The following is a 10,000-nucleotide window of genomic DNA, read 5'->3' on the forward strand; positions in this document are numbered from 1 at the left end:
GGGAGGGAAATCCTACATCCAAGAATTGGAACGAAAGAAAATCGCGTGGCTAATGCGGTCTGTATTTCATATACCACTGTCACTTTTCATAGGTTTTACAGTGTGTTTCACAGTTCGCTTCTTGCACTAACACTGAATAATTTTTTATGTGATGACTTATTTTGCTTTTGTAAGCCAATACTTTCAAGATCAGTCAATAAATATTGTTGTTTTTGACTTATGTTACCCCTTCTTTATGATGTTACTGGACATATCATGTGTCCTGTTAAGCTATGTTACATCATACAACATTTGAGACACGTGGATAATGAAAAAGTGGGATAATTTAATGTGGAGCCACATCATGTTTGCTTATGAAGGCTCCTGGATGCAACTTTCTTCCATAGCTTTCCACCTGTAACTTGCTACTCTAGCTATGTAGCAAGAGGGGACATATTACTGTTGTGTGCTGCCAATAGTGGACAAAAAGGTATTGCTGTATGAGTTAATCAGCTAACTTAATGTACTTACTGAATGGGTCGCCTTAATCATTATAAAAAAAATTGCCCCCCCTGAGAATTTTTTCAGGAGCCGCCACTGTTCATCAAAGCTTGTTTATTTGTACACAATGAACCCTTAGCATATTAAACTGAGTGGCCAGACCTGCATGAGAGAGTGAGATAGATCGAGAGGGAAACAGACAGACACAGACACACACACACACACACATGTGCGCGCGCGCGCACACAAACAGACACACACACACACATACACATTCATACAGAGAGAGAGAAAGGAGGAGAGAGACAGTCAAAGAATAAAGAGGTCATTGTTAAGTCTTTCTGTCACTGTCTGGATAGGTTTGTAACACTGTACGAAAGTTCTGCTTTGAAACTTGAGTGACTTTGTGTGTGTGTGTGTGTGTATGTGTGTGTGACTTTTGCTTTGACTTTGGAGCAGCACCCCAACTGTGTGATGGTGTGTCCGTGGGATCAATACACTGAGGTGAGGTGTTCGTGTATGTGTGACGTGTGATGTGTGTGTGTGTGTGTGTGTGTCTTAGCAACAGTCCACTGGGCTGTGACAGAATTTCATGATGGATCTGATACTGCTGTACCAAAAATAAAACCTCCATCTCCATCCTCACAGCCACTCCAGGTCACAGAGTCACATAACAACTTTCAGGAGTTTACAGAGCTGGCCTTATTTTATCCCCATTCGACATGTGCCATCAGACTGTAGAGTATGATGTCTACTTGAGTCACGAACGCACACACACGCACACACGCACACACACACACACACACACACACACGCACACATGCACACACACACACACACAATGTAGAGTATGATGTCTAGTTGTGTCACAAACACACACACGCACACATGCACACACACACACACACACACACTGTAGAGTATGATGTCTAGTTGAGGGATAGGACTCTACTTTGGTGCTAACTGACCACTCAGTAATAGTTAGGAGAGATGAGTGTCTGACTGATCTATCCCTATCTTCCCAACATCACTTAAAGTCCTAAAGGGAAGAGTCTGGTCTGCAGCCACAAAGGGCACATACCACAATTGAGCCTTCATACACTTTGCATTAAGGCATTGCATAGTCTTTGTTTATTTTGGGTTATTAGCTTCATGAAAATTGCCCGCAAGAAGATTTCAACTTTTTGAGGCATTATGTTTATTGGGTTTTCAATGGGAGACGATTTACAAAGCCTCTCTTCCCCTGCTCTATGAAGTTAGAGTTGTATGAACGTATAAACGGATCTTAAGAGCTTACCATTCAACACTGAACAAAACACAAGGATACTTGCAATGGTAAAAAAAGGGTTTGTTGCTTTCCCTGTAAATATCTTAGCAGAATTGCCTTGAGAAATCCTCACTCTTTTTTACGTTTACGTAAACGTTTTATGATTGCACCATAACTGAATTCAATTCAGTGGAACAGATACAGAGAACCAAGGCTCACATCGAGGGTATGACACAGCATCCCTCATGAAAGTTATGTGGGGCATTCTGCTCAGTTTTGCACAACTTTAAACCCACAGACTCACAATATCTGATCAGACGGATCCAAGCTTGGAGTCCAACCCAACTGACAGCCACTGTCCCATAGCCAGGATCCAAATAAATACAGTACATGTCCTCACTGCCTTCACCTACACCGATCTCCAAAGCTGTTCAATTCAATTGAATTTCTGGGCATTACAGAGCCCACAGCCTGAACCTCTAGAGGACGCACAAAGGCGACTGGGGCAAGGAAATCTCCCTTTTAACAGGATGAAGCCTTGAGATAGAGGGGGGGGGGGGGGGGGGGGGGTCAGAGGGGGAGGCAGGAGAGATTCATAAACGTATCAGAGGATAAAACATATTAAACCACATGCGGCATATTTACATTATACATACATGATTTCATGAAACATTAAACAAAGGTATATACATGACGTATACACAATTAATAATTAATAGTGGATAAAACTGGAGAGAGACAGATTTCAAAGATCTTTTCAATTGGTTGTAGAACGGCTTAGTGTGTATACAGTTCAACTCAATTCAATTTCATTTATATAGCGCCAAAACAATACAATTATTTCAAGGCGCTTTACAGAGCCCAAGGCCTGAATCCCCCTAGAGCAAGCACAGTGACCCAGAACTGCCAGTGCATGATAAGGATGCTCAAAACCATCAGCGTGTCCCTGTGAGGAAACAGTCACTTCCCTTTATTGTGATGTAAATCTTCACATAACACTGCAAGAGTCTACATTTGGCCTATTTATTCCAAGAGGTCTCTCTGTGTCTCTCCTCAGTTATAAAGTGTGCAGATGAGCACTAATCAGGCGTGTTGTATTCTATTTATTCCAAGAGGTCTCTCTGTGTCTCTCCTCAGTTATAAAGTGTGCAGATGAGCACTAATCAGGCGTGTTGTATTCTAGTGAGGAGCCTCCGGGGCCTTACCTGACCTTGTCGTTTATCAGCCAACAGCTGGTCAGAGACAAGTGTCTTGCCCTCAGGTCAAGGAAATGGTAATGATTTCGCTTATTCCATTAGGGGCGTTTCATCTCGCGCACTCTTATTTTACCAGATGACCTCGGAAAAAGCCACCATCAGCCGTTCTGCACGTCTGCCTCCCTGTTATCATTCTGTTCTGCGCACCGCGCGCGTGTGTGTGCGCTGTGTGTGCTAAACGCAAAGCCGAATCAATGACATCGATTGAGGTGTGTGTAAGGTTAAGAGTGGTTAGGTGGGACATATTATATCTCCATTGTGTAGGGAGTGTGCTGAGTATGGACATTTAAGGATAGCCAGGCGCCCGGGCTCTCTTTGCTGTGTTCAAAAGACATAGTCAGGTCTTCAGGAGCATGACCACAGCCGGCGAGAACCTGTGACCTTGGTGTTGCCACATTCACCAAAGTAATGCATTAATTTGCAGTCAACCCTCCCTACTCATTTTCTAATGCTCCGTCAGCTGTATTCTACAGTTCAGATCATGGTCATCTCAAATACACCTGATTGAGACCCAAACATCATTTCAAAATGATTTGGCATAATTGCGTGAAAGTTTGGTTAGAGGTCTGGGATTAAATCATTCTGCATAAATCCTACATACAATGCATACAGCCTATTTACAGTACGTACAGTGTAAATAATGAGACACAATAATCATGGCAAGGGGGGTTGTGTGTGTGTGTGTGTGTGTGTGTGTGTGTGTGTGTGTGTGTGTGTGTGTGTGTGTGTCGTTGCGGTGCGGCCACTGCCATCCATCCCAGCCGTCATTAGTGATAATGAGAGCATGCGTGTTTGTCGCTGAATCATCTAATGCCAACCGGAGATGCCCACAGAGGGCAGGGCAGGACAGGCTGCAGTTTTTCCCACCATAATGAGTTTGCTGGAAGGTGCTCTCAAGGTGCGCAGGAAACGAGGTGTGTTGATGAAAGAGTGTGTGACAGAGATGGACGATGGATGGGTGGGGGACCAGAGGGTTAGATGAAAGGTTCTTCATGTTCTCTGCCTTTCACATAAAAAAAAGTGAGTAAAATAAGTAGATAAACAGATAAATAGACTGGTCTATCTGGTGGTTTCCCTCCATGAAAGCCCTTGTGTGTACCCACCTCAGGTGAGTGATGCAGCCAGTACACGGGTGAGATTAATGACCTCATCAGTGTATGCAGCATACATCAGGTGACAGATCACAGGGGCTATGATACGCCCCAAGATGGGGGCTGACTCCCAACACGGAGGGTCTGGCACAGGACTATTAGTTCAGGTCCAGTCACACACACCCCTAACGACACACACACCCCAAACACACCAACAGACACACAACCCCTAACGACACACACACCTCAAACACACCAACAGACACACACACCCCTAACACACCCCAAGGACACCCCTAAGGACACACACCCCAAACACTAATGCGACAATGATTTCCCCAATAACATCATAGCACAACTGTTGCATACAATCAATGTCAATCTTGCAGTTGTGGCAACTGCAATAGTCCACTCACTGAACCATCTGTAGCACTGAATAGGAACACCCATAAGATGGCCGCAAACCTAGACGGCAATCCTAAAACTGCCACAAACCTAGACGGCCACAAACAGTCAGCGCCTATGCCACCCTACTCTCATTTGAACTTTGAACTTTCATTACAGGTGACAGGAAGTCTCTCTGTCCACTAGTCTATTTTAATAATAAAAATACATAATAAGAAATAATATTACGATTTTTTTTTGTTACTGTATGTGCAGCTATCTAATTTTTCTTATGATTACGCTAGGTGTGCCAGCCTTAGATTTAGATGACCGAGGCGCAGGCGGACACACCCAGCGTCTACGCTAGCGGCACACACTCCTCCGTTATCCATTTGACAAACACGCCTGTGTGAGATTGCAATGCACCGAATGCTGCGAAGTTCATTACTACACACACGACAGACCTTCTGAACCCAACGTGAAACCCAACCGCCAGCCGAGCCATTACTCCGCCGAGGAGTGATGGATCATTACTGCCACGGAGAGGAGGAAACTCATTTGGGTTCGTGGCGCAATATTGAAATGAAGGACTCCACGCCCGTCGAAAAACGCTGGTGGATTAAACGAGAGCCGCCTGACGAAAGAGTGAAACGAATCTTTAACAGACTCATTTTCGAGAAACCATCTGATGAAACGGAAAAACAAATCTTCTAACAGACTCATTTCTAGGGAGAGAGATTAAAAAGGTGTCGTGAAGGTTACTGTCTGTAAAAAGTAAGAGAGGAAGCAACCGCTTTAAGCACTGAGAGGCAGTCACTTTTCTCCCTCATATTTGTGTTTAACTTTTCTTCCTAACACTGAAGCACATCTCTGAGCCCAGTGCAGTGGTGAGTTACTCATTGCCAGTCAGACAGGGCCTCTGTCCTGTAGGTTGACTGGAGTGTTAGAGTGTGAGTGGGTGAGTCTGGGCTGCAGGTGATAACCCAGTCTCAGGCATTATTTAAAGAGGCCGTTTTCACGTCTCATTTGTCAGCCCGGCGCTCGCGCTACAGCTGACGATCCGCTCCACCCCACTATGATTGATTAAGCAGATTCCTCACACACCGATTCCTCCCTGGCAGGAAACAACAATGTGTCTAACCATACACACACACACACACACACACACACACACACACACATTCACACACATAAACGCACAAACTCTCACACAAACACACACACATTCAGACACTTCATTTTTAAGTGTACTTTTTTGCCCAGGCTGTTTAGTAATGGCTTTGAGGTTTATGAAGAATCATTAATCTGAACTGGAGAGAGAGCTGCACCAGCGTTGCATGTATTACATCAGAGTGCATCAATATTGAAATGTTTCCCTCTCAATCAAGCCTCAGAATTAAGACTTATGTGTGAGTTGTCATCCATAATGAATAAAGACATTAAGATTTACACCATGCTCTTTGATACACATTCTCCTCTAAGGCCGAGAAACATATGAAACCCAGCGGAGGCTGGGATGATAGCACTGGCCAGGGGCAATGGGGTTTATTAAGACTGAGAGGGAAATGCAACGCTACCCTCTCTCATAACGCTGATTTATGTGCAAATGTGTCGAACTAGCGTTTCATAATGCATACATATCCTGAGGTCAGCTTACTGGGTCTGCTCACCACACAGAGCTCAGGGACGTTAGGGTGTGAGTAATATTGATAGAAGCATTGTGTACTGGACAAGGCAATTAACTCATAAACACATTACATTTCCTCCATTAGAGGCATGTAAGGGAATCTCAAAGCTAATTGACCAATTAAAATAAATGAAGTCATTAAGCAGTAATGCAAGACTTACTTTCTCATCTACACCTGCTATCTGTGGCTACTCATGCATTACACTCAACTGACTTTAACGTTCTTGCCAACTATGTTTAATGCCCAAATCAAGGTCAAGCAGAACAAACATGGGCCCAAATTGATCTTAGCTCACCCAGACGGCAGCTCGATATTGGGCTCAGATCTGGCCCACAACTGTCCTGGAGCTGTCCGGGTTGCAGCATGGGTTTGGCACTGATCTGGCCCAGGCGTGGACTGGGTCAGGTCGTTTCCTGAATCAGTGTGGAGGTATAGCAAAGACCACAGGTAAGTCAAGTGTGTGTGTGTGTGTGTGTGTGTGTGTGTGTGTGTGTGTGTGTGTGTGTGTCTGTGTGTGTGCGTGTGTGTGTGTGTGTGTGTGTGTGTGTGTGTGTGTGTGTGTGTTATTCTTGCTGTTACCTGAATAAACACCAACCACATTGTCTAAACACTCAGCACTCCATCTCTTTGCGAAATTGAACGTTGAATTGAATTGAGTGTTCTGTACACTTTTGTGTACTCAATAAGGGTTCAAATGAGCCTACACATCAGAACGATCGCTCAATACTTTATGCAATGGTCTCATTTGAGGGGGTTGTGTTTTAGCTACAGAATAAGCCCTGCCAATCTTTAATATCCCCAGGTGTTTTTTCGATACTTATTCAAATATTTCTGAGTAAGCCAGCATGGTTCTCAGAGTGTTTGTTGAAGATCAAAGAGGACACGATGCACCTGATTGTAATTAATGTCAAATTTGATTGAAAGGGTTGATATACTTATGCTAACTGCTGAGTATTCTGTCTAGGGAGATCTCTGGTCACTTTAATCTTGCTCTGATGTTCTGGTGACACTCACTCCTTTTTAACAGCTCTGCAGCTGCATAGAGATGAAAGACAGTTGTGTCAAAAAATAATATTATGGCGTAAATGAACAGAAAAATGTTAATCCACTTAGTCAATGGGGTTATGCAAATCAAACACCAAAAATAATAAACAGCAATAGACTAGTGAGATGTTTCGGGTAAGAAACACTTCAACAGGGTCTCTGGCAGGTATGTATAAAACAAAGGCCTGATCGTGACGCCCTCTCATTCTGATCAAGCCATTTTTGACCAAACACTGGAGCATGTCACAGCTGTGTGAACATCCTGGGCTTTTCATCAGGTGGTAGTTATGTCGTTACGGGGGTTAATTGCCTATTGCCTGGTGTCTGAAGCCGGGATCAGACACTGTGTGTTGCATTCCTGACCGGATTGTGTGTTGTATTCCAGAGGGGCGTGTGTGTCGATCTGTCGATGAAGCCTCCTTTAATAAGGCAAAGGAGCACTACATGTGGCCCAGTCTCTGGCATGTCAAAGTAGCCAGCTGTCATCTGAGAGGAGTTACTTTGTAGTCGCTGCACACCAAGCCGCTCTTCAGACACACTCTGTTTCATCTTCAGCTCCTGACACCTGTGCGCGTTACGTAAGGCTGGCGCACACTGGACACCTGTACACTCCTCTAGCTGTGTAGTTTTGTGTTTTGAAATACGACACACACATGAGAAGCGTTCCCTGATTTACACCTTAAAGGACCTGTATGCAATAAATGGCCTGGACTAAATACATTTTCTTTTAACAGAACACGTTATCAGAGATTGAGGAAAAGGGCTGAGCTGAAATACTGGCTTCTCGAACAACAATGCTACAGTCAGTATGTATATTCTCCCTTTAAAATTTGCGGAGTGGAGTGGAACATCTGTTTGTGTTTTGGGCTGTGTGATTCTGCTGACCTGCCCATTTCTCCAGTACCATTTCGACTCCCCGCGTTGCCAGATAAGAACACGAACACAGCGTGCGACCACCATGGAAGCAAACAAACAAACTGGACTAATATTCTACCCAACCAAAAAAGCCTTGGCATCCATACCTGTCAAGTCTCATTTTATCCGTGAGACTCATTGATTTTCAGCTTTTCTCATGATTTTCACACAAAAGCAGAGAATAATAAAATCAATTAGACTGCTGTGCAGTGCGAGTGAGAGACTGTCCTGACCTGTTAACAAGATGCCTTGCAAATTTAACAATGCCTGCACGTGTTGTCTTTTGTGTGTATTGTCTTCTGTGGGGATGGCTCACGAATTTCAATCACTGACCTCACAGATTTCAGTCATGTTAGCTTGACATGCGTGACCTGCACACTCTTGCTCTTCCTCTAGATCCTCTGCCTCTTGTTCCACTAGGACCTGCACTCTCTTCTCCTCCTCCTCTCTCTGCTTCTCTCTCTAGCTCATCCTCTCTGCCCTCAGCGGCACCTGACCTGACCAGCCCTCGCTGGCTTCACTTGACACTGGTGAGGGCATCTGACTGAGATCAGCCACAGTGGGCTACAAATACAAATATATGTGAAATGATTGATATGTTATCTGTTAAATTAAGCAATGTTTTATCACCATTGGAGTCTGAAAAGAAGTAACTCCAACTCCAGTGTGTAGCTAATTTTCGGAGCAATGGGCTTGTTTTTGGGATAACAGGCTTAGCTTTGGCTAACCTACATAGCCAGACATGCATCTAGCTGACACTGACAGAGTACAAACAATCCATATGAGCTGGCTTATAATTTGAAAACAACAGAAATAATGCAAACGTATACATTAGCTAATCTACTCATAGTGTAGGACTCATCGTCGCTTGCCATTGTCAAAAATTAATGTTGAGCTCACCTTGTGCTTATTCGCGTAGGTTTAGTGTCCTCAAACTGGCAACCTGCTTGAACTTCAAGCCTTGGGAGGAGGTTGAGGGGGGAGACAACTCTCTCTAATGTTTTGAATTTGGAATGCAGTACCATTTTTAAAGGTTTGGTGTCCTGTCTAAATATAGCTCTTTTAATGCAACAACTGAAGCTAACGCTTAAGAAAACCAAATTAGCCCATTGTGTGTTCAATTCTCTTTCTCACGCACTGAAACTCACTAAATCTGGATATCACCTGCAGGAAGTGGAGTGCTATTCCATGAGTATTCATCAACAGTAGATCTTGTAAGCGCTCCAGTCATGCAGAGGGAAAGGGGTTAACAGATGTGTGTGTTCATCCCGTCTCTTTGTGTGAAATGAGTGAAGTGAAGCATCACTTACAAGAACACTGAACCTATATTTACTGATGCATTTGCTTCCAGGTTTGTTCAGCACAAATTTTATGAGATGCTTTTTGACAAGTTTGTAGTAGGAATACGTTTATCCAGGAAAGCACAGATAATGCAATGCAAACAGATCATTTCATCTACCCGAAGTTGCACATTATTATTTTGGGGGAAAAGTCAGCTCCATTACTGACATACATCAGCTACTGCATGCTGCATGTATCAGCTATAGGTTTCATGAAATTTGACTTAGTGTCAACTAACACGCTACCAAGTATTTCATGTTTATTTAAACAGACAGAAACACGTTAACGAGATAGCCATGTGCATGTAACAGACGAGGTCTGCTTAATTCAGTTTGAACTTGTTATTTAGTGTCCGCTGTGGAGTTGTGAGAGAGGGCACGAGCACAGCCCCCCTCTCACCAGACGTACGTAGGCAGCAGCTGGTGACTTGTGTGTGAACTGGCAGCATACCCTTCGGTAAGACAAAGCAGTTATAATTATGCCATGATCTGTAATAAACCTTTAAAACAGTAACCATGGTACAGCATCTGGAGT

Source organism: Clupea harengus, chromosome 6 (assembly GCF_900700415.2).
Source record: "Clupea harengus chromosome 6, Ch_v2.0.2, whole genome shotgun sequence".
NCBI lineage: Eukaryota > Metazoa > Chordata > Actinopteri > Clupeiformes > Clupeidae > Clupea > Clupea harengus.